The sequence below is a fragment of the Megascapheus bottae genome, chromosome 10 (genome assembly GCF_031878675.1).
Source record: "Megascapheus bottae isolate mThoBot1 chromosome 10, mThoBot2.hap1, whole genome shotgun sequence".
NCBI classification, from domain to species: Eukaryota; Metazoa; Chordata; class Mammalia; order Rodentia; family Geomyidae; genus Megascapheus; species Megascapheus bottae.
This window is the reverse complement of record NC_143518.1, coordinates 47,217,071-47,243,704: the sequence shown is the minus strand read 5'-3', so window position 1 is coordinate 47,243,704 and position 26,634 is coordinate 47,217,071. Positions and strand designations below refer to the sequence as shown.

The 26,634-nt window shown below is 37.5% G+C and overlaps 1 protein-coding gene across 3 annotated transcripts in view; it reads right to left on the bottom strand.

Annotated features, from left to right (window-relative positions):
• The window catches only part of Esrrg (estrogen related receptor gamma), a 542,282-nt gene that overhangs the window by 401,317 nt on the left and 114,331 nt on the right, over window positions 1-26,634 (bottom strand). The window contains exons 1-2 of one of the 3 annotated variants that reach the window (XM_090341191.1): window positions 16,306-16,387; window positions 8,633-8,724 (exon numbers count right to left, since the gene is read on the bottom strand). The gene's annotated coding sequence lies outside the window, so the exon portion shown is untranslated. Of the gene's footprint in view, window positions 1-8,632; window positions 8,753-16,305; window positions 16,388-26,634 lie in introns of those variants that run through there. The other 2 variants (XM_090341192.1, XM_090341193.1) reach the window with 2 other exon arrangements.

Genomic DNA, 26,634 nt, shown 5'->3' with positions numbered 1-26,634 from the left:
TTGCCTAATAATCTTTTTCTTTACCCTTCACACGTGTATTTGGCATTTAATGGTGACATGTGGAATTGTGAAGTTTGGAACTGAGATCAAAACACATCATTTCACCTGGACATACCTATACTCACTTCCTTCTGATATTTATTTAGAAGTATTCTCTATTTAGTAACCTGATTTTCGGAGATCACACTTTACATTCTCAGTATTTACTGTGTACGTCTCGTTGACCTCATCATTGCTGTAAATGGCTCTGTATCTAGAGATGGATTTGGTCTTCAAAACTTTGTTAGGATAACAGGATTTCACTTGGTTAAAGACATGAGCCATGCCAAGAATTATGAGTTCTTCTCCTTCAAGAAATTCCAAACTAGCTAAAATAAATGCAAAAAAACAAAGGTAACTATATAGTACTTTACTCTTGGGGTCTGAGTTGTAAATGAGACCAGCATCCTTTTTCCTCTAGCTAGAGATCAAAAAAAAAAGTCTGGTGTGGTGGGTTGCATCTGTAATTCTAGTACTTGGGAACTAGGGATCAGGAGAATTGTGGTTCAAGGTCAGCCCAGGCAAATAGTCCAGAAAACATCAACTCAGCAAAGAATGGTGAGCATGGTGGGAATGCAGGCCTGATATCCCACGTATAAGGGAAGCATAAGTAAGACACAAGTCCAGTCATGCCCAGGCATAAATCTGGGACCCTATCTCAAAAACGGACTTGAAACATGGCTCAAGTGGAGAAAAGCCTGCCTACTAAGCATGAAACTAAACCCTATGACAGTACCACCAAAAACGATGACAAAAACAAACCAGAAAAAGAAAAAAAGAAAAATCTGCTCAGAGGAAACGTGTAGGTCAACACTTAAACAGCAGGCGAGGTCCCAGCAAGCTTGAAAAAGGATAATGGGAGATTCAGAATCAACTGCAAATGGCAGTTAGAACCTTCAGGCCTCACAATGATTATCGTGAGACAGGCAGAATACAGACAAGATAACAAAGAGCAAAGATACTTTATGCCAAATCTCCTTGCTTCTTATTTCCCCTCTAATTATTTCGAAAACTGATTTTATATATATATATATATATATGTATGTATATATATAATATATCCTTATCCTTCAGCATCTTTCATGGCTATTGCTTGGGAAACGAGGTTTCCAGGGGTGTCATTTTGGAACCTCATGGGGACTCAGCAAGCTGCTAGTTTCTCCCACCTGAAAACCAAGCACACCCATATGTCTAATGATTCACAGTGTCTCCTCTGATCTACAAAGTGATTCAATCCAGAAAATAATCAATATAGTCACCATTACAAAATCTCACCACAGCCCACCATATTGTTAAGTAACAACCTCAATGTTTTCCTTGCTTATCTTCCTACACTGGTCCTTTATGTCATGTGTATCCTCTCTTTCCTGTCCACTGACTTGGTTCCTGTCTGGTGTCTTGTTTTTCTTCCGAAACCCAAGTTTTCCTAAAAATCTTTGCCAGTATCATCCCTACATAGTTTCAACTTGTCTACCAATAACAATAGTACTTTTTTTTTCTGTTCTAGGCTAATGTGTGATCAGGGAGTCACCTCTGAGATTCCCCCTCACTTCAAACCCTGTTACAACTGAGCCTTTCTAGACCCCCCAAATATTACAGTATGCATCCTGTGTCTCAGAGAATCTCTGGGTAATGAGATGATTCACATTTCTCAATTTCTTTGTTGAGTGACAGCAACAGGTAGAGTTTCAAAGTGGGATGATTTCCTGCACTTAAACCACAGCTCTGAACTTCTCTTACCTCGTCTATAACACCATTGAAATTAGATAACAGCAACTGCTTTCGATGGACAATTTCAATGTCACATGATTTACTCAATTTAAGGTACTTGAAGAGTGTGGAGGACATAGATAGTATTTTAGAATCACTGGCTACAATTACACTTTTCAAGATTACTATAACAAATATACAGGATCATGTACTGTCTAGTGATATTTTGGTCAATTATAGGCATCATGTACCTTGGGGGTGCTGTAATATTATAAAAGCGTTAAAGAAAAACCTATGGTCATGTGATGGAGCCAGCACAGAATCTTAGAGCAATGTATCACTCACATTGGTGATAATGATGATGGGAGCAAAGCTATAACCATGCCAGCAGCATGCAAGTCTGGAACATTATGATTATGCACAGTACATAATAGTTTTGCTGCTGATAATAATAATAATAATAGTAATAGATGACTTTATTTGTCTATTTATTTACTTTTATCAATACTTTAGAGTATATCCTGTTTTATACATGAAAGTGTTCATTGACAGCAGATTCATGCCTTTCTTGTTTACCATATCTCTTGAGTTCATTACCAGACCAGATGAAGAGATTGATCTGAGCATCAGAATTTGTGTAAGTGCATGTAAGGATTTATATTTCAGGACATATCCCCACAACTAAGCAACACACAATAGTCTATTATAATGAAGTCAAAACTATTTTTTGTCATTTCTGGAGCTTGAATTCAGGGCCTGGGCACGGTCCTTGAACACTTTTGCTCAAGGCTAGTGCTCTGCCACTTGAGCCACAGTGCCACTTCCAGCTTTTTCTGAGTATGTGGTACTGAGGAATGGAACCTAGGGCTTCATGCATGTGAGGTGAGCACTCTATCACTAGGCTAGGCTCCTGGCCCCCAAAACTGTATTTAAAGAAATACAGGAGTCCTAATCATTCAAAAACAATGGTAAATTATTTACCTAACCTCTGATGCTTTTCTACTTATATTTTCCAATTCCTCAGCTCCACCTTCATATCTATGCCTATACTGTTCTACTAATTTTAAGAACTGGCTCTTGAATGAGAAAAAGAAAAGGCTCAGTCTTGGCATTTGTCACTTGTGTGGTTGAGCACCACTGCGGCTGATTCCAGCTTCTAGACTTGCATCCTGGTGCATAAAGCTGGCAAGGAGAGGCACAGAAGCCCACCAAGGTATGTTATCTCTACCATCCAGATACAAGAGACAAGCTAGAGGGCACAGGTAACAGCAAGTTTGGATTAAGGATAATAAGTAAATAGTAATGTCTCTAATCTAATATATTAATTGTAAGTCCATATTATTTAACTTTTAATAATAGGAAATAAACAATGGCTCATTTAATTCTTGGCAGAGGTACCAGTGACCTTCCCCTCAAAACTTAAACCTTACTCCTCCATGGAAATCTCCCACAAACTTCAACTCTGCCTCTCTTCTGGATGGATTCTCTCTTCTTTCCTTTTACCAACCCTGGGCTACCTGCTTTTCATACTGGAAGACAAGACCCCATTGGCCCTTTCTTTACCCAATGCGGTCAGTATATTTGGCACACACCATGTATTCAACACTTCAATGTTATTTTTATCCACATTACTGATTATTTTGTTTATCCTCATTTCCCTCAACTCCAGTTTAAATAGTTTTATACCAAAGATGATTAAATGAGACAGAGTGGTAAATGTGCAGATTGTGTATCCAAGACACAGCTGTTATTTTGTCTGAATCTTACCACAATGAAAGTTCATCTCATAGGAAGAACTCTGTATTACTTTTAAATGGAAAAGCTGAGGTATCTTCATAGAAAAAGTAAAGCTGTACTAAATCAGTGATTAATATCAAGACAGATAAATGTCAATGAAAACTTGAACTTTTTTCTCCTACTTTTCCACTCAACACAGAAGATCCTCACCCAAACTCTTCCCCCCATACACAATGGATCAACTGATCAATCAATCAATCATTTCTTTGGTGGTTATTAACTTACTATTCTATAATTTAACACAATGAAAGTCAACATTATTTACCTTGTGACAACATCACCATAGTGTATACGTTTAGGGCTCAACTAAATAAGACTATTCCATCCCCACCACTCCCACCTGACATAGTCTTCAAAAGCTGTGGAATATGGACAACTCTATCTGAACATACTACCCATCGGATGTTCTCAACAACTCCCTTTCTCTTGATTCAATTAATTTGCTAGAGCAACTCATAGAACTTAAATAAAATACATTCATGAAGTATATGGAAAAAAGAATATGGAAAGGCCTGAGTTTCCACACGCTCCAGTGTCTGCCTCCCTGCAACCAAGTATATGTTCCCCAGACTCGAGGATATGAACCTTATGATTCAGGTGTTTTCAAGGAGAAGCTACCAAGTAAAAAAGGTATAATGGACGTGTTGTGTGTGTGTGTGTGTGTGTGTGTGTGTGTGTGTGTGTGTGTGAATCCTAGGCTTGAAATCAGTGCCTGGACTCTGTCCCTGAGCATTTTTGCTTAAGAGTAGTGCTCTACCACTTCACCCATGGCTCTATTTCCAACTTTGTGTTGGTTAACTGGAGATAAGCATCTCAGGGATATTCCTATCTGACTGGCTTTACACCATGACTCTCAGATCTCAGCCCCCTAAGTAGCAAGCTTATAAATGCGAGCCATCAGCACCTGGCTTAATGGTTAAAAGTTCCAATCATGGCTTGCTATTTCTGATGACTTTCCCCCATTCAGATGCTTAGGGGGGGAGGGAGAGAGGGAGAGAGAGAGAGAGAGAGAGAGAGAGAGAGAGAGAGAGAGAGAGAGAGAGAGAGAGGGGGGGGGGGGGAGGGAGCACAAAGTAGAAAAAGAGACAAGACACTCCACTCCCATCATACAGGAGATTTCAGCAATTATGAGCTCCATGTCAGAGGGGGGACAGAGGTTGAATACACACACACATACACACCTTACTATATATCACAATATCATAGTCACTTGAGGTTTCTTATACTATATGTCAATAACTGTAATGAAATATGGTAGGAGTAAAAAACAGTCAGGTTATTATTTCTTTAAAAAAAACCTTATTTTCAAATAGTTGTACAAAGGGGTTTCCATTTAACAAGTCCATTTATGTGCACATTGCATTTTGATCAATGTCATCTCCTCCATTATTCTCTTTCCTTGGCATCTATCCCATTCCCACTCATCTCCTCATGTTTCCTAATTCCATTTTCACATACGTGCATTGAGTATGACTGTATTCACCCAGCATTCCTCTTTCCATTTGTTCTTCTCCACCCTCATTGCAACCACCTACCTCGCCAAGACATGTTTCAACTTCCAGCCTTCATATTGTTAAACTGTCTGTTCATTGTGCAAAAGAATAAACCATGGAACTCTACACCTGCACATCCTGCATATACTGCACTTAGTCTGCCCAATTATATATATTTACATGCCTATATCCATCTATGTGTTTTAAAGTATATATACCTATGCTTTAGATCTAACTTCTACATATAAAAGAAAACATGTGCTCTTTCAGACTGGCTTACTTCACAAAAAATGATTTTGTTCTAGGCCTACCCATTTCTCTGCAAATAACATATCATACATTCTGATGGATAAAATAAAATTTCATTGGGTACACACACATACACAGACACATACGCGTGCATGCACATACACACATACATTTTCTTGGTTTGTATGTTGGCTAAACAGCAGCTGAGCTATCTCGATAACTTAGCTTTTGTGACAAGCGCTATGACAAGCATGGATGTTCAGATGCCTTTATTGAATCCCATGCATGTCAGGGTATCCTATTTAATGGGGAAATGATGTAAATGTCTTCAACAAGGGCTCTCATACACAAACACATTGACATTAAGAGGATAAGGTGGTTGATGAGTTCATTATTATAAGAATGAATATTTGGACATTACTGCTGTCATATATTTAGATAATTTAGAAAAAACATGCACACATACATATCATAGACACACATATATGTGCAAGTAAAAATATATGCCAAATCACACACTTATTGAAATGCATTTTTCAATACCAAGTGTGATGGCTATGATCTGAATAATTTCATTAGAAAAAGTAGTACTTAGAGATCTTATTCCTACATGCTTTGAAATAACTTCATAATTACTTGCCTCTCATGGATCTTGAGAAAAAGTGGGGTGGTGGGACATGAGCAAGAGAAAGCAAAATGTTCTGCATGTTCCCATAGAAATTTCACTTACACTCTAACAGTTAATGTTAAGCATCAATGTGAAAGCATATGGCCTACATTTCAGGATCAAAATTGCCCTCTCATATCCTTTAGTAAATCAGAGAAGGAATTTCCAGTCATCATTGTTCAAACCCATTTGTATTCCCTGGGCATGTACCCAGTGCAGAAATTTACAGAGAGGCATTCTGGAAGTCTCCTGATGGATACATGCCACAGATTAGCCAGTCACAAGCTGCAGAATTGTATGAATGACACTTACTCATTTAATTGGCACTTCTATCTGCCCAAAGATAGAAGCGTATTTTTAGACAATCTGTTTAGTAAAAATAAATAAGTAAATAACTTGACATTTGGCCCTACACAGCCAGCATCAAGCCTTCTGCTAAACACTTAGTCATAAAGAAATAGAATTGACAAAGACATTAAAGATAGAAACAATAAAAAATAGTCAGGAAGGGCAGGAGAAAGGATTGCCAAGATTGTCTTGTCTCAGTTTGTAAAAAGGTTATTAAAATACCGGTGATGCAAAAATAGAAAGTGGACCGTTATTTTTTAAAAGAAAGGGGAATAAACTCCTAGGCTTTGTAAGATGGGTAGCTTAAAGTTTCCATTGATTAGTTGATAAGTTGGCTGGTGAATGATTAGTGGATTAGTCAGAAAGGTGTGAATTAGTTACTAGGGTTCTGTCTCCCATGAATAAAACGTGGAGTCTTCTCCCACCCTCTGTGACAGATGATATCTGTTTTCTCCTGTGAGTTTGAATTTAAGAGCCACTGAAGCTCAGCAACAGTATATTCTGGCTCAAATGAGCTGAAAATTGCATTCAATTTGAATTTCAAAAATGGAGGGGAGAAAAGGGAGGGGGGGAAAAAGCCCTCTGTACCCATCAAGTATCCACCCTTTCCAACTACTTCCTGCTGCTTAGTTACATTCTGCCAGGCTAGGGACCTGAAACCCAGGATGTGTTGCAGGGGAAAGAGCATCGCTGGATCCCTGCCCAGTCTGAGTTTAAAAATAAACTTTTAATAGTCAGGATCAAAGCAAACCTCACTTTTACGCACATGCATAATGCAGAATGCGACCCACCAAAGAAATAGATTTATCTTTCCTAAACTCCAACTGGCCTAATTTCCCCTCGCCCTGCCCCTTATGTTCCCTGGAGGTGATAAAGGTGAAGGAATTTTCCCTGGGTCCTAGGAAGTCATCTGTTTTTGTAACTGAACATGAATCCCCCATGCAGCTCACTTAAAACCCTCCCTCCTCATAGGTAGATTTCCTTTCTTCACCTGCCTCACATTACCCAGCAGACGTGTTCTTCAAACGTAGACTGAGTGGCCATTGATTTCTCAAATCAAATCATACTTTAAATGCTTTATGAGAGTTGGTTATTTAAAGTAATCTTGTGATAAATTATTTTATAAAAGCCAAGCTATTTTTAGTGTACAAATTATCTCCCCTTCACATGACGGCTCTTGCGTGCATGAATTTGAAGCATTTCTCTGTTTTTTTTTTTTTAAAGCAGATCACACCTGTGGTTCCTAACAAGTACAGTTAAGTACCACCCATATTTAAACCTGATTCCCTGCTACACAAAAGGGCAGGTGACATCCCAGCATCATGTAATGACATGATTTGGGAGCAGAACACTATGTTAGGATAGTTTGAACTAAAGAAATAGATGAATACCACATTCATTCCCATCGCCTTCTCCCACTGCTTCAATTATTCTCAATTTACAAATTAAGTAACTTGAGGGCCATGAAAACGATAATTTTGTTTACAGAATGCCACTTTTCACACTGAAGTAGGATCTGCTAAATATTGTTCCAAAATCTGATGTTCTCCAGAGGGTTCAACATGGCTGACAAACACCCTCAACAGGAGCTACAAGGAGCCCCTGGATACTGCTCTAAACATGGCAGCGGGCAATCTCGGTAACTAAAGAAGCCCTGCTCCTGTCCTGGAGGGGTGAAGGATGCTTAGCTCTCCCATAGTAGTCTTGCAGGACAAGCCCAGACAATCTCAACCAAAAGAATCCTCCTAGAGGTCACCAAACCAAATCATGGGTTCATACAGATGGGCGGGGCCTGATACACAAAAGAACCACTGATGGTAACTGGGCATGCGGACATTTCATGATTTCTCTTCAGAACTGGAAGGAACAACTCCACTCAACTTTGAGGTCGTCTTAGAAAGAACGGGGGATTCAACCTGCCTTTAAATACCCACCGAATTCAGAGAAACTAGAATCTGAAAGAGAGGGCTTGTTAAGCGCAAGCTATCAAGTAAAGTTTATATTTGAATCAAGAAAGAAGTGTGATATTAATAACTATTGGCTTACTTATTATCTCAAATGGATAGTAACCAGGGCAAATCTTTTCCACAGACCCTCAGCAAAGGGCAGTTCATCAGTATATCCCTGGAAACACTCCTAGAGGGCATTATAAATGATGATGTTGCATTTTAAAAGGCAGAATGAGGAAAGCATTAGAGGATCTTCATTCACATTACTAAGGACAGTCTTACCAGCCCAACAATTAATTCAAGTGGCCATTTCCCCAACAGTATAAGTCACATAAATTTATAAACATTAATATCTCCCAATGTTATAGGGAACCACTTACCTTTCAAACTGCAGCAACGTAAGCATAGACTGTTTTTCTTACATCTTCATAATTTAAGACTGTTACATTGATGAGCCAGTAAGTGATCAGCTCTGTTCATTGATGTAGCATGAGCAAGGGTCCAACCCAAAAGAGGAAAGAAAAAAAAAGTGAGGTCACTTTTCTTGGCCACTGCATTTAATATAAAGTCTCCCAGGCAATAGAGTTAAGCACACATTAATAGCTATAACTTAGTAGGTCCTGTCTTTAGCAAGTCTTTGATTTCCATATTCACATACACACATACACATACACCCTCAGAGCTGTATTAATACTCAAAGGTACAGTTCTTGTTTTTATTTTTAAGTTTTCTTCCTTCCCAGCTTCAGCAGATTTATTGATCTTCCGCTCCCCTCTTATTTATAGCAAACACACCGGTTACAGCTTCAAAGCATTTCCCATTATAACACCCATTTATAACTTTCAGAACAAAGAATACTAAGACCAATGGACTTACTTCATGTTAGTCTCCTAATATACACATTTCTCTAAATATGATGGGTTTCTTATTTCTCCCATTCCCAGAAACCAACAAAGGGACTAGGTAGAAAGTTAAAAGTTTCCTAATTTCTACTTTTTTTATATCATATCGCCACAGTAGGATTCAATCTAACATGCACCCATGCTGTTTTAGGTAGAATGTCCACCAAAAAAAATTGCCAGGTTGAACCTCAGGAAATTGCTGATATTCTATTGACTTTGACCAAGAAGACCAGCAATCCACATGACTCCATATAGCTCATACCATTGTCTGAGTGTACAAAGGTTGTTGAGAATCACATTAGCAACCTTTTGTTCCTCCAGGAGACATGCAATTCAGGTATTAAGAGGAGAGAAGGAGGTGACCAATAGGCCACTATGATACCCATCATACTGTGTCTGGGGAAATCTTTTGCACAAATTGTTACATAAGAATGCGAGGGTACCAGGTGGGCACCAGCCCAGTCACCATCACACTCCTTGGTGTGTGCATGTGTTTATATGCAGGCTTCTGAGATTATGAACATTTGAAAGCTCTAACTATACTCTCATTATGAGGTTCATCTCAGACAGTCCCTTCACTAAGACACTCTTCAAGCCCATACATTTTGCCCTTTTCTTTCAAGAATGAAATTACAAGTCAAATGCTTGACAACAACTGGCAGAAGAGGGAGAGAGGGGAGCTTGACATTTCCATTATGATGCTACAAAAATAATACTACCTAGAACCCTTCTTTGATGATACTTTGTACTGATGCTGAAGAGAAAAGCAGCTTGAGTGCTAGAAAACCAAGGGATACTACTGGAAAAAAATGCTTGCAGAGTATATGAGCTGAAGATCAATTTAAGACTAGAAATGGAGGTTACTAGTAGGAAGTAGAATTCCACTGGATATTTAGTGGATGAAAAAGTTGGCTCATAGAGAAAACAGGAGGACTTTCTCAGTTTAGTCATGAATGATGACACAGAAGGCAGGCTGACTGATTTATTTCCTAGGATTATTTTCTAAGATTATTATTCATAAGAGGCCTCTCCAGAAGTTGTAGTTTATATAAGTATAAAGAAATATTAAGAGGAAAACAATCCAATCAGAACAACATAGTTAAGAGCCAGAAGGGAACTAATTGAGGTTGTTAATAACTTTATTAAAGAAAGGAATTAAGAAGTACAGAGAAAAGACTAGAGTCAATCAAAATTCTGAAGTTGCTGGTTTTCACCAGGTAGGTTGCTACCTTAGGATCGTGCCAGTGTTCCTGGGACAATAGAGTACTTGTCAGACTCCACTGCTGAAATTGGTGGAAATTTAAAATAATATTAGTATTGTAGTAATGGCTTTCTGGAAGTGGCTCTTTGATTCCATACATGCATGTCCTAGAGCAACATCATTCAGCTCAGGAAAGTGAGCATTTCTGTGGGTGGGAAAAAGTAGAATACTGGAAGAGCTTATGGGCTTAGTTGCTATTGCTCTATGATGCCCACTTTTTGAAATGTAGTATTAATACTTTTGAAGTGACAACAAACAATCTATGTGGAATTTTTTTTAATTCAACAGTCTAGATAATTCATTGAAGAATAGGGAAGCAAATAAGAGCACTGTATACCATCTCTAGAAGTTTAGTTACAGTCTGGAACAAATTTTGTGCATAACCTAAAAAACTTATTCCTGGTGATCACATTAAAAATTAAAAAAAACCTAAATGAAATGTGCTAAATTATAAACAACCAGTTGTAAACCATCAAGTGGAATACAATTGTATTATAAGCTAAGAATTGACTTTCTCCAATTGCTTGTTGAGATAGGACATAGAAATTGACCACAAACAAATTAATTCCAGGATGAACACTGCCATGGATAAAGAACAACGTCATTTCACCTCAGCTGTGACATAGGAGGTTGGGTGGCAGCTGCCTCTGGATTCCCTTCCCAAACTTGGAAAATATTTGTGTAGGAAAATTCAGCTATCTAAATGACTTTCATCAAATGATAGGAAGTAAAGAAGTATAGTTCATTGTCACCTCTACTACAACTACCACCACCACTTTCAGCAGCTTCTATAGTCTCGTTAGAGGGGAATTCATCTTTTTACCTTCTGAGAGTGCAATGGTCTGGCCTTAAGTTCCAAGTTGGTTCTAAATATGGAAATCCCAATAAAAAGAGAAGCCAGTTAGCACATCATAGTTTCAAAACCTAGCAGCATTACAATGGAAAGAACCATTAATAGCATGTCTGTCCTTGAGAGATATCCCATGATGCAGTCCAAAGCCTTAGGAAATGTAGCTCATAGAGAAATCACTTATAGATGAATCACTTATAAACTACTTTCACTCAGGGACAAAAGCTAGAAGAAAGAGAACTACAGGTTTTAGGTGGATCTTTTGTTGTTTTGTTGCTGTTGTTGTTTTGTTGGGTTGGATTGTCTTAGTTATGTAGCTTGAACTCAGGGCCTGGGCACTGTCCCTATGTCCTTTTGCTCAAGGCTAGCGCTTGAGCCATAGCCTCACTCCTGGTTTTCTGACGGTTATTTGGAGATGAATGTCATGGACATTCCTACCTGCGCTGTCTTTGAACATCAATCCTCAGATCTCCGCTGCCAGAGTATTTAAGATTACATGTGGGAGCCATCAGTGCCAGGCTTTGTGTTGCTCTTTTGAAGTACTATGGTTTGAACTCAGCTTCATGCTCTCTGAGTAGATTGTCTACCACTTGAGTCATATTCCTAACCCTTTCTTTTCTTTTCAATATAACTTGTAGCCTTTTTGCCCAAGGCTGGCCTTGAACCACAGCATCATAGCAATAGTTCCTAAATGACTAGAATTATAAGTATGCCTTACTACATTTGGCCTAAACGTATTTTGTTTTGTTTTGTTTTGTTTTTGTTTTGCCTTTTAGCAGCTGAATTTATTGAGGAAAAAAACTAGGCAAAAAAGTTTATTCTTCTCAAAAATCCTAATTGCATTCAATATATACAGGTCACTTCGTTACTGTAAGAAGTCAGCCTTTCTTAAAGGTATTTTTTAAGGGAGAAGAGAAAATATCTCATTTGATCCTTTTAACTATATTCTTGGTATACAGTCAGATGGTAAAAGGTAAACCAAAGAATTTTCTCAACTTTCTATATTTTCTACTATGTTTTTTTTAAATTTTGAGTCTGAATTGGTTTGATTATGTGAAAGCGCAGAGAAAGGATGTCACTAAAGGCAATCTCAAAAGGTTATTCCTTTTATAAGACATTTGAGTGAGATAGTTGCTAAGAAGACACAAAACAAAGAAGATTTCAACTCCACCTCCTAGGAAGCTATCTGAAATGGTAAAAAAAATAGAATATATCCTCCATGATATCCTCTAAAAGGAAGGTGGGTCACAGTTTGAGATGTCTTTGAGAACACAGTAATCCATCCATTTAGACACACATTTTTTTGTGTGATAAATGTGAATTAAGGTTTCCTCTAGTAGGACTGAATTCCCACTTAGAACTTCAGATATAACTTCCCCAAAACTTTGCTCAGCTGCACTTAGTCTCTCTAAATGTTAGAATCTTGTCTACCTTCTGGTATGGTTTCTGATGGGGAAAGCTTTTCTGTAAGCAAAAGAAAGGGAATAAACATGAATGATTGCTTGCCTATGTCAGTGGAGATTCTTTATTCTAACTTTCTTTCAATGATTCCCTTCTCATTCGATGCTTGGAAACATACAAAGTCAGGAAAGGGGAGAAAAAAATGAAAGACTAATCAAACAATGGAAATTACAAAGTAGGTTTACAAGGAAAGAAAGTATTGCTTCCAATCACTGACTCAGAACACACCAATGTCTCCCAAATCAAATGGAGATGCACAAGACCAGCTGACCCAGCATCCTGAGTTACATGACCTTCATAGATAGCACAATACAAATTCAGAGGGATAAGTCCATTTTTATTAATACAACCCCAAACCCATGCCTGTGTGGCTGATTATGACATGACATTCCTACTAATTATTATTGGTCCACTCCCAATAAAGAGCTAGCTCTCACTCTGGTTAATAGAGTGATATGCAATGACGCACTCCATATCCTAGGTAAAGCCAAAACCCAAATGACAGTGTCATCTGCTCCCTCAAGGGGGCGAAGAAACACTAGGGGGAAGGAAAGATAAGTTTTATTAAACAAAGGTAAGAGCAGCTTGCCAAGAAATGATAGTGGGGAGGAAGGAGGCATTGACTCAATCCGTACCTATTTTCAGAATTTCCTTTAAGCTGGCGTGGACTGAGAGACATCAATTATTTAAAGAAAGTAACATGATGCTTCCTTTGTTGAAGCAAATCTGCAAGCAGACCCCAAGAGGAAATAAAAAATGAATTAGGCAGAATTTATTAGTGTGCTTGAAGAAAAAAAAATGAAAGAAAGAATGAAAGAAAGAAAAGAAAGAAAGGAAGGAAGAAAAAAGAAAGAAAGCCATCAGGATTGACTGTTTAGAAATAGCTCGATTTTTGTCTTCTCAGATCTACAAACCTCCTCTGGCTCCCTTTCTCCTCAGCTATTTATTCATTATCTCCTATAGTAGATATCACACAGGAGGGTATGAATCATTCCAGAAACTTCTTTCTTTTCAGATTCAGCTTGATGTATTGTCTTCATTTAAATTACAAATACACTAATCTGTAACACTGTTTACCAAGCAGTGTTTTAAATGAAAGATACAAGAAATTGCATCATTCACATTTTAAAAATGACTTTAGACTCTGAACCTTACCATTTTTTTTTAAGCCCACAGTGTTTGGGCTGCTATATTTCTGTCCAGTGAATAAAATTCAATTAGTAGGCTTTGTACTTAGGACATTATGATTCTAATGGTCGGGTTGAATCAAAGCAGAAGTGCCAGCTCTTAGTCCTGATTTTTGGCAGTTCCCAGTTAAGGAAAAATTCAACAGCCTTAGATGGCCAAAAGGAAACTTAGTCTCATAGAAGCTTATATCTCATCACTGTGAGAAAATTCAATCCCCCTGAGATTGCCCCTTATTACTATTTTCTAAGATAATGAAATAACTTTTTGAGAGCCCTCAGTATCTGACTGATTTTTACAAGTTTTAATACTTTTCAAAAATCTCAAGTAACTAAATCAATCATAGATTTGATTCACCCTGAAGTTTTTATCTGACTCTACTTTTGCTACAAATAACACAGTGAGAGATCAGAATCTTTTTGATGCCAGCACAACCCTCTTAATTAAAAGAAGTTGGGTGCCACGCCTATAATTCTAGCTACTCAGGAAGCTGAGATTTGAGGACAATAGTTCAAAGCCAGCCTGGACACTAAAAAATCTGAGAGACTCTTATCTCTAATTAGTCACCAGAAAACTGGAAGTCGTACCCTGGCTCAAGGGGTAGGACAGTAGCCTTGAGCCAAAAAGCTCAGGGACAGTGCCCAGGCCCAGAGTCCAAGCCCCATGACCAACAAAACAAACAAACAAACAAGCAAACAAAATTTCATACAAAACCCCAAGCCTGAAAAACAAAGGTGCCCAAGACTACATCATCAGTGCACACTACATTTTGAAAATACGTCAAAATATCAAGGCCAAAACTTACTGTTGTCCTGTCATCTGGATCATTCCAATAACACAAACATATCACATCTCCATTCGCACAAACCTAAAAGAATGACAAGAACAAATCTAATCATCACATAGACTGACTCTCTGGATTTCAGAAGTGTAGAAGCAATACTAAACCATTTCAGAAGAGTGTATGTACAGCCATTGTTCTATCAATCACCTTCTTAATTAATCAGCCAGTGGAGGTCTGAGCTTCTATTTGACTTTCAGACTTATCAAGGGCTGAAAGTATAAATCCATGCCAAAGTATGGACTTAGTATAAAGAAATCCCTTGGTTTGATCCCAAGCAGCATGAAAGACAGTAACCACAACAAAGAACATGGATGAGCTCATTATCCTTCTTTGCTTCTCTAGGTAGAAACAAAGGAGTCTGCTTGGCATCTCTTTTCCCTCATCACCATCCTCCATCCTATCTTCCTAGAAAACAATGAAGAAATTTTAATGGAGAGAGAGAGAGAGAGAGAGAGAGAGACAGAGAGAGAGAGAGAGAGAGAGAGAGATTTGACTTCTTGATGGTTCTAGATACTTGGCCTAAGTGCCTTGATTTTTTTTTTCTGATTCAAAATTGTATTCCCCCCATCTATACTGATGTGATTAGATCATATTCCTGGGTTGTGTAGATGATAAAGAGATCCATTCCAAAGTGAACATTTTCTTGTGTCAATTACAAAGGCAGAAAATGAATATTTATTTCCTTTCCATAAAGGGGCTCTGTCAGATGTGTTTTCTCAAAATCCATCAAGAAGCCTGGTGTGGTGGCTCACGCCTGTAATCCTAGCTACTCAGGAGGCTAAGATCTGAGGATTGTGGTTCAAAGCCAGCCTGGAAACTAAAGACCATGACATTCTTATCTCCAATTAACAACTAGAAAAGGGGAGGTAGTTCAGTTCTGTAGCCTTGAGCTGAAGAGCTCAGAAACACCACCCAGACCCACAGTTCAAGCCCCATGACCCACAAAATAAATAAATAAATAAATAAAATCCATCAAGAAACTGAAGGTCTAGTGGTCTGGTCCCAGCATGAAGGAGCAAGGTCTTTTCCACATTTCCTAAACCCACATTCAGTGTTGGTAGCTTGAAACCATCCACTGTCTTCTATCAACATTGATGACTTTCTTTCATGGTAAAGAGCAATCTGCAGTTCACACCAGGTAGGCAGGTCGTATATTGTCATGTGACTGAGTTTCCCTCCCTGAATGGGGTGATAGGCATCTCTTCACACTTGGTACATAAAGCCACATTCTTAAATGATAACTTCTTAGATACTACCCACTGCACTCAGCTACAAGACAGAAGGGACTCAAGTCTTCAAACCCCTTCTTGAAACATTCATCATTGATGTCATATGAAGGGAAAATTAACTTTTATTCTGTGTAAGCCATTAAATATTGAGGAGTTGTTTGATACTGAAATCACTATGATCCTAACAGCACTTTCTCTTTTTCTCCCAACTGTTTTTTTTTTGTCCTCTCACAATGGATATGCCAAATGTAGGGACAAGGACTGGTCAGGACAGAGGATAGAGAGAAAGGGGACCTAAAATGGCTTTGCTTTTTCACTTACAGATTTTGTTTCACTTAAGTCTTTGATTCCATGTGCTTGGGCATTCATTTCCACAGTTGCCAGCTCTAAAGCTGGATTACTTCCACAAAGCCACAATACAGAATGTAGCTTATATTCCCCCCCACACAGTGATGTCACCTAAATGAAATGTTCCAATTTAGAATCATTTCCACGTTAGGAATATATGAGAAGCCAATCCATATGCCCTAACACTTGTCAAGGAAATTAACTATAAAGACAGTATTGATGTTATACAATTAAAATGAGGGCTCTTAACGTATTTAATTTCCCCTGACCTGACTTTCTTCAGTCATTATGGACAGAAAATGTATGAATTCATTATTTGCAAATAGCCCAGTTTGCTTAATATATTCTAAAAGGAATTAAGCCTCCTTGTGTGCACATGCCCATACATACATTCAAGCACACATGTTTCTCTATAAAAAGGAATAATAACAATGAAGGTAAAGATAAGAGGGCAGTCTAAGTTGTTAAGAAGATGACTCAACATAGCATAATTATAAACATATTGTGGTACTTATATCTATCAGATGTTTCCATAACACTTGCAAGGAAGGAAGAAGGGAAGGCAGGAAGGGAGGTTAGAAAATTTAAAAGTCATTTGAACCTTTCCAGTTTATTTACCATATAGACCATCATATATTTCAATCAGTGAAATTGCATAAGGAATCTATTTGGGTGCGTTTGGGATTGTTGTGTTTTTAATTTTTTTTACAATCATAGCTCTGAAGCTTAATCACTTGTATGTGTTACAAAACCAGATGGTTCAAGTGGGTGTTTGTTTACAAGCTCTTTGCATAAGGATTTTAGCTTCTTTTTAGGCCAAAGCTGAACATTTCAACTCAGAAAGGAGGCAAATAGAAATAGATGAAAAAAAAATCACTAGATTTCATAGGTCCCTGGGCTTCCTGCTTTTCTCTGTCATGGTATCATGGTTATTGTGCGCGCGCTCTCTCTCTCTCTCTCTCTCTGTCTCTCTCTCTGTCTCTCTCTCTGTCTCTCTCTGTCTCTGTCTCTGTCTCTCTCTCTCTCCCCCCTCCCCGTATATACACATGTGTGCCTACCACTACTGAAACTTGAACCCAGGGCTTGGGTGATGTCGTTGAGCCTTTTTTTTACTAAAAGCTTACGCTACCATTTTGATCATCAGTCCTCCTCTGGACTTTTGCTGATTAATTGGAAACAAATCCCACAGGCTTTCATGCCCAGGCTGACTTCCATTTTCATCCTCAAATCTCACCCCACCCACACCAGTAGCTAAGATTATAGGGCTGAGCCACTAAGTCTGGCTTTTATGAAGATATTTTGTGCTCAGGAAAGGGGGCATATACTTAGAGTGCTTTGAGTGTATGTGGTATATCATCACGCTTGAGCCGGGAGAGGAATCCTGGATGCCAAACAGAAATGAGGAGCCTGGTGATGCTTCTGAACTTTTTTCCCCTCAAGGATAGTAGTAGTTTACCAATTGAGCCAGATTGTTGGTATTTCATTAAAGGTAAAAGTCTCATAGACTTTTCTGCCTGGGTTGGTTTTGCACCTCAATCCTCAGATCTCAGCTTCCTGAGTAGCTAAGATTATAGGTGTGAGCCAGTGGTGCCTGATTTTTGCCTTCATTTTTAACAGGGCAAATTATTAATATATTAATTCTAGGTCATTAGGGCTAATATTATTGTATTCTTCATAAGGAGTCCATTCATTTGTGTTAACCTAAACTGGGCTCTTTCTGCTACCACTCAATTACAGTATTTGAAGTGAAATACACAAGGGAAATCCATGAATATCTTAGCATTTTAGTGAATTTATTTGGACCACAGTAGCAATTGAGCCAGAAATTATAATCTAAGAAGAATGTGTTTAAGCATTATCATTTGATTTTAACCTTTTACTAGTTTGAAAAAAAACCTAACTTATATATCACTTCTTTTAGATCACCTCCACAGAATATGATATCATTTGATTGTGTCTTGTCACACTACCCTAGGAATTTATTTGTAAGTTTATTAATTGTGAGCTTTTAGATAAAGAATATGTTGAATTTACCATTACTTTTGTTCCTGGATTTCACATCTATAATTAAACTGAGGGCAAATAAGAAACATTTGGGAGAACCAAACAGGTCTTCTTGTCCTTTTCTCTAAATGATAAAGTATAACAATTATTTGCAGAGTCTGTATTGTAGAAGATATTATAAATAATTTGCAGATGATATGCTATTTCTGTGAGGATTTTAGTATTTATGGAGGTTAGTGTCTCTGAAGGCCTGGAACCAATTTCCTGTAGTATTGAAAGACAAGTATAATTTTGGAGAGTATCTACAGTCATAGCTACTTGAGATGTGGGGTTCAGTAGGACTGAGGCAAATCTAGGCCAACCAGGTGAACGAGGTCTGATCTCCACAATACTGCTGGGTATGGAGTATACTTGTGATCTCAAATACAAGGGAGGTAAAGGTAGGAAGATCACCATTAAAGGCTCTGAGTAAGAATACAAGATGCTGTCAGAAAAATGGCTAAAGAAAAAAGCAAAAAAAAACCCCAAAACGGTTCAAGTGATAGAGCCCTGAATGTCCATCTGTGAGACCCTGAATTCAAACCCCATACCACCAAAAAGCATATACAAAAAGCATGTTAAATGAATGGATGGGTGGGTGGGTAGACATACCTGTTACCTTCCCATTCTAATAATTTTGAAACTAAATTTAATATGTGTCTGTAGTCTTTACAGTGTGAATTTAGGACCACCTAAATCTGTCAGCATATTCATGATTGATGTGACTATTTGCTGAAAGTAACATTTAAGAAATAGCTTATTCATTGTTTATATACTTTAATAAAAGAGAGTGGATCTGGTAAAATTCAAGGACTTAAAATACCGTCTTGATTTTAGGCAAAAGAAATCATGGTTATAAAATATATTTGTATATGCCAATGGCGTTTAATGTATAGGAATCAATCTTCAATTAAAGCTGTTCGATGCAGTAATAAATAACAACCAGTTAGCAATGAAAGTCTAATGAATATATACCTACAAATCTTATAAATTCTCTCTTATTCTTGTGACTCTTGTATGCTCTTCTCCTTATTTTAGAACCCTACTTCCAATTATTAATTGTATGACTGTCAATTCATGGTTTCTCTAGGTGGATGGCTTATAAGTATAACCTTCCCACTTACTTTGGCATTTTGTCCTACTTTCATTATATTCAAGTTCTGTTTCTTTCAAACTTCTGTTTTGTTCATGGTCCTTTTTTTCTTCGTCCATTTGCTTTATCAATTGCCTATTTTGTGCAAATTTGAATTAGCTTACTTGTTTTGCCTAATTTATCTTAGAAATTGTGACCTTACTCACTTTCTGCTCTTTGCCAACTTGTTTCAGATGTTTTTTTCACTTCTGTCTTGACAATCTTTCTCCTCAGTTAAGTTTATACTCATTATTGCATTTTGCTGTGGTCAGTAGAGAATTGACTTACTTTGGGGAATGACCAAATGTGTGCGGAATGAATGGAATTTTAAAAGTTGTCATTTGAGTCTTCACTCTTGTACTGCTTGGATCTAGCAGCCACATATTAAGGGTACCACGCTCCTTTTGTTCCTTTGGTCTTGACTTGTCTCACTCAACATGATTCGCTCTAGATTCATCCACTTCCCTGCAAATGCCATTATTTTATCTTGACCGTTAGCAATGTAGAACTCCATTGTATATGTATATATATATATCATATTTTTTGTATCCATGCATCTGCAGTAGGACATCTAGATTGTTTCCATTGCTTGGCTATTGTGAATAGTGCAGAGATGAACATAGCTGAGCAGGTGGTCCTTATGTGCACCCAATGCTATGGACATGGTATTAGACATATAAAAACAGCTACATAGACATAAAATTTTATGATTCTATAGACATAATGTTTTATTATATAGATTGATATGTATCTATGACATACAAACCCTCAGCCTAATTTTAAATATGTTCTAAAATCTAACTGCCAGTGATTATATATAGGAATTTCCTTCTTGAATACTTGTTAAACATGTCATTTGAAATATGATGTAAAAGTCAATGTTAATAATTTCTTTAAGAAAAATAAATAACAACCAGTTTTGTATCAATGCAAAACTGTGACTTGAACATAGCAGGCTACATAGAAACTCAACTTCTGATTTGCTTACCATCTTTCCTATATTCTAGCAATATTGGTTCTCCTTGGCCACAGAGGCCATTATACATAATTACTGGAGAAGTTCATTCTGGTAAGTAGACAAAAAATAGAGGTCCACATATCTATTGGAAAGCACAGTTAATGCTTTATAAGAATCAAACTAGGGTAAGTAATTCTAGCTTATCATTCTAGAAATCTCCTCTAAAAATTCATTGGATTATTCTAATATTTACTTCATATCTAGCCTCCACCTAATGTCAGGTCACAGATACCACTTTCACAAGATGTTGATCATGAAATTTAAAGTGAGTGGTTACAGGAAATGAGACCTTTTAAAATAATATGTAATTTCTTCTACTATTGTAGAGAAATCTAATGATTCCTAATGATATCTAATCATATCCTTGTAATGGGCACTGGGAAAAATCCACCCAAGTCCGAACACATAGATTTCCTCCTCATTTATCTAAGGGGAAGGTTCCCTGTGTCCAGACTTTATATGTGACACCTGGCCCGAACAACATGTTCCTTTAGCATCAGACACAAGTTATTTGGGGATGGAGGTAAAGGAGTAAGTGTCAATAGAGATGGTACTATTTATAGCCCAATAAACTATATTGGGAACATTTCAGCAATGGTAAGCTTAGAAAACACTCCTAGTATTAATGTCTTAATACAGATATATTGTTAGATGCATAGTTTACAACATGGAACATAAACACAAATCCAGTGATACTAATAAATCACTTTCTTGACTGCTTAAGGAAAAAAAAAACTGTATTGCCAAAATGGGCTTTTTGCATTATACAATGGAGCAGAAGGCAGTGATATATATTTAAATTTTCCATTTTTAAGCTGTCACTCAAAAATTTTTTCATACTTTTTTTAGCTTATTGATCTTACTGGCTTGTGATAAGACTTCAACTGCTTGGTTGGGCTGTTTTTAGCTTCTGCTTCTTATTAAAAGAGCTAAATCGGGAATCATAAAATGTTACTAATTTAGCAGTTTTTGATAGAAATGAAGGCTAAAAACAGCACCAAAATAGTGTAATCCTCATGCTTTATTGCCCTAGAATCCCAGATTTAAATACAATGAAGCATAATAATAGATATAACCAAATCTCATATATCTCATATATCTATTTCCCTACCTTCCAGGTAATAAACTTGAATTAACTATGTGAAAATAACTGGTACTGGGTTTCTGATCCTTATTACATATTTTTACAGAAGAACACATGTATATAAACTGTACAGATGCATAAAAATATACATTTATATCTGTACACATATTCTGTACTTTTTATGTCCCTCTTTTTTTACATACAGAGAAACATCTACCTTCAATTCCTTAATGTTTAGGCTGCTTCTAATCTTTACATACACATTCTACATCAAAACAATAAAACTAGTCCCAACAGAACCAGCTGAGGCCAAATCTTATCCATAAAGTTGCATAACTGCCCCTACCCTCTCAATGCTCACACTGGCTCCTGTATGGTGAATTATCTCTCATCAGCAGCTGATCTGGGACTCAGGACCTTGTTTTTACATCATATTAGGATTTTTCTTCAGCAAAGTGTGATTTGTCAGCCTCCAAGGCTGCCTTGTAGTTAAGGTTAGTGGAGAAGAGTTAGTGGCTCTCTTACCTAATGGCCCGCATTTTGCAAAAGGCTGCCTAGGAAAAGCCACAGTCTCACAGGAGTCATAGTATGGCAGATTCCATACTAAATATTCCATGATAAATGAGCCTCATGATCATGTGCAGATAGCTTAAATACAAGTCCTGGATCTTGCCCATTTAGATATGATAGAGCATCAAATTTGTTCTTACTCCTTCTCACCGCCTTGTCCAATATCCTCACCAGTGGGCAACACAGAGACAACCACAAGTTATCCTTCTTCAACCCAACAGCAGCCTGAGTTTCTGTGACATCCCTGTACCCATTTTCTAAGGGGATCCTGAGTGCTAGCTGTACAATAGAACAAAGCCTTTTAAGTTCGTCTTTACAAAGGGAAGGTTTGTTTCGTTCTTTATCCATCTAAAATTCCATCTCCCACAGACATTTCTTCATTTACTTGGCAGCTCCTATTGCTAATCATTTTGAACTTCCTGCAATATTTCAAAATGAGCCCCCATATCCTCCCTGCCAAAGGCTTCAGTGGGCCTCCAAACACACAGACACAGCAAGGCCCATCAATTTTCTGCAGAGCTCACTGCTTCATTTCTCTAGCCCTCCTTTCCACTAATGCCACTGCTTCTTCAAACACAGCCTCACAATCACTCACACTGGGCCACTTCAGCTTGTCTACAATCTGCATATGTCTATGGATACGGGGATATACACCTAACCATAGAGGCACATTTCCATTTCTCCCCCACATAAATATGGTGATGAATTGGCCGCTTCGAGCTTTTCTGACAGCCAGTTGAAATGGTAGCTACAGTGACCAGAGGATGTCCTGGTTTCTCAATGCAGAAAGGAATTCAGTGCACGTAATAATTATCCATCCATCTCGTTCACACGAAAGGCATGGCAATGCAATTTTAGCCTTATAATCAAGACCATATGACAAAACCCAAGGCCATTAGGGACCAATTTTGAGTATTCTCTGCAAGACAATGATTTTCCAACTGCACTTACATATGCTGAATAGTTACCTATGCACGACCGCACCTGCTCTCATTTATGTAACCCTTCTGTTTTTCCACAGCCTTTCTTAGTAATGCAATCCGGCAAAGTTTCAAAGGCTCACTGGCTTCCCTGCCCCCCCTTCATTAATATATATTTTATTCCCAGAGCATAGTGCAAAAATGCTGAGGGAAAATGTTTTGCTGTGCCAATGACTATATTTTGGAGATTTGTTTGCTTCTCTTTCTTCTTTTCCGCTCCCTTTTCCCTGACTCCATCCTTCCTTCTCAGCCTGGCTTGCTTTCCTTTGAACTGAACCATGACCTTCCAGACCAATAATTACTTCGCATGTACTTTTTGACCTCACCACTTCAGGTTCAGTGACATAATAATGTTGTCTCTGAAAGGACTTGATGTTATCATAAATCACAGCGATGGACTGGCCAAGGCTCCATGTGGAAAGCAAGAGGATGTAAAAGTTATTTGGGAATTATGCAAGATGTACCTGAAGTATTCTTGCAGTTCTTACTGGAAAATATCTAGAATGAGTAAATCAATGCTTTTCATAATAAATATACATACTAAAAGTTGTAAAACGATTTACTAGTTTGGAAAAAGTAGAAAATCTCTCATTCAAAGAAAGAAAACAGTAATAGCTTAGAGAAGGTGAAAAAAATGAACCAGAAACAATGTTTTGCTAATATTACCTTCGATTTTCTATGGAATCAGTGCTCTTTCCTATCTTTCAATTGTTAAAGGGGAAAGAAATGATCTCTAAATATAGATTATCATTTTGGTTTACTAGTCGGGCTACATTCTAATGCCTTACTTCTGTATATGTTTAAATTATGAGATAAACAGACCTGTCAACACAATTTGCATCAGTATTGTTTTATTGCAAGACTACATGGATTTTTATAGTGCCATAAGTAATAACTCAGTATAATAAAAAAATTAAGCCTCACTATAGCCCCTCCCCATCTGATGTATCCACTGTCCAGAAAGTTCTCTGAATCACTGAATTATCCTTCAAGTCCAATTGCAAGCTATCACACTTTAAACCTCAGAGAGACCCTCTTCATTCTTACTTCTTGCTGCTTAATTGAACAGATGAATTTTGGCCTTCTCCAAGGAAACCAAAACAGACTGCATTATGAAACTTTCCAACATAATCCACCCTAAAGCTCCTGATCACTTAAGCTAGGCACATGTAAATAAAGGGTTCAAATGTGTGAAAGATCATGCTTTAGAGTGTGGTGAATTGAATCATATTCTGATCGCTTAATCAGGTTCTAAACATATATAAAATATATGCCTCTGAACATTAAGGCTATCACATATAAATGAATTTGGTTCATGTTAATGCATATGCTGTTTCCTCAATTAAGACCCTTGCCAGCTGACAGGCAAAGGAGTAAGTTTTGACATCTCAGCAGTGATCCTGTCTGAGCATGTGTGAACTTAGCTGTTCATCTGGTTGTCACCTCACTAGAATTACTTGCATTGGCAACAGGATATGGAGTTGCTTTTAACTCTCTCTCTCTCTCTCTCTCTCTCTCTCTCTCTCTCTCTCTCTCTCTCTCTCTCTCTCTCTCTCTCTCTCTCTCTCTCTCTCTTCTCTCGCCTTAAAATAAAGAGTGCCCTGTAGTAGTATACTGGAAGTGAAGTCCTTGTGAAAATGGAAGCTAGCCTGAAATGTGCCTGGCAGCACAGCTACAGATAGCAGAAATGGCAAGTCTTTCCCAAGTAATCATAAAATTTTGAAAGCAAACAGAGGTTGGTGTCTACACTCTTTCTGTGTCACTATGAGGCTCATCATGTAATCTGTCAAAGGCTTTCAACCAAAGAATAAACAAGAGAAGATATTCAACCAATAGGAAAACCAACAAAAGAAAAGAAAACCTTGTGTGGGGCAGGTTCAAGTAGTATAAAATATCTGCCTAGCAAGCAATGGTCCCGAGTGCGAACCCCAGTACAACCCAAAGTAAAAACTAAGTAATAATAATTTTAAAATAAAGACAAAATAGATAAGAACCCTAGGAAACTCTCCAATAGTATCTAAACTAAATTTTCAATCCTGCAGGGAAAAAAAGAGTTCAAAATTATAAAACCTGGCTAGGGAAGCTACATTATACAATAATGAAAGTGATTCTAAAAAATGGACATCGGAAAGGGTCACATACATTCTGACAATTCTTTGATGGGCTACGTAGAGTTCCTTTTCTTTCTCTATTCTTCACTGATTTATTTTACCATCTTCTCTATTGATAGTTCCTCATTTTCTCATACTATAAATGTTAAAAATCTAACCTTGGACTTCTTTCCGCTCTCTAAATTCACTCACTGTAGGCATGGGGGGCATTATTGCTGATATCTGTAGATCGGGATATTTAACAAATCACAAAAGTTCAACATTTGCTGAGGTGTCTTCCTCTTAGTTTGATAATCATTTATCCATCTTCCTATCCAACTTACTCACTTGCTTCCCAGAATTAACAATGACCGTTGTTTACTCTCACTTATTAACTAAATCTATTTTTCTCCAGTGTTTCCCCATTTTTGGTTACTAAGACCAAAAAATTCAGAGATGCTTTTGATTACTAACATCTAATTAATATATGAATAATATCGACTAAACATGAGAACATAGGAACTCAATAGACTTTCAAAAAACAAAGTGAAATTTTATACCTATATTCATGTGTTTATATATGTTTATATATGTTTGCAGTTTGTATACATATTCAAACACAATACATACATGTATATATATATTGCTGAACACATACAAGTATAGAAATTATGTTAAATGAAGCATCACTAAAATAAACTAGCCTATGCTGAGTGCTTACTAAGTCCTAAGGAATGGTAATCCTCATGAGAATCCACAAGGCTCTACCACCAGCTCAGTGATTAGGAAAGTAAGGTTAGGACTGGTTAAGTGACTTGTCAAATTCATACCTCTTAAGTCAGTCCCAGAGTCAGGATTTAAACTTTATAGTACCTCATTGATTTGCAAATGTAGGTATGAGTGTCTGTAAATTTTACTTGAAGTAGATATTGGTATTGAAGAAGGAAGTCTACAATACAGAGATATTCTGGGCCCTTGTATGTGATTTTATAACATCATCACCATGTATTTGTGTTCTTGCTTTTTACATGTTCTTTGTGTAATGATGTAAGAAAATAGTAGCTGTGCATTATATATGTTCTTTCTAAGCCATAATAATCAAGTGCACGCTCACACACCCTGTCTGACAGTGATGGTCACTCCGTTGGTGGAGAGTCCTAGTTTCATTCAGCCCCATGCTTTGTTGGAAGTTAATACTACCTTGAGTGAATATGCATTGTACTGTTTTCTTAAGATATTTCATCCTTAAGATATACAGTTAGTTTCTGTGCTGCATACAGTCCTCTCTGATAATTTTGCTTTCTCATTAGATACTAATATGCATCTTTAATTCCACAGTGAAGTTTACACCTGTGGGCCATTGATTTTACTGCTGCCGTCTATGC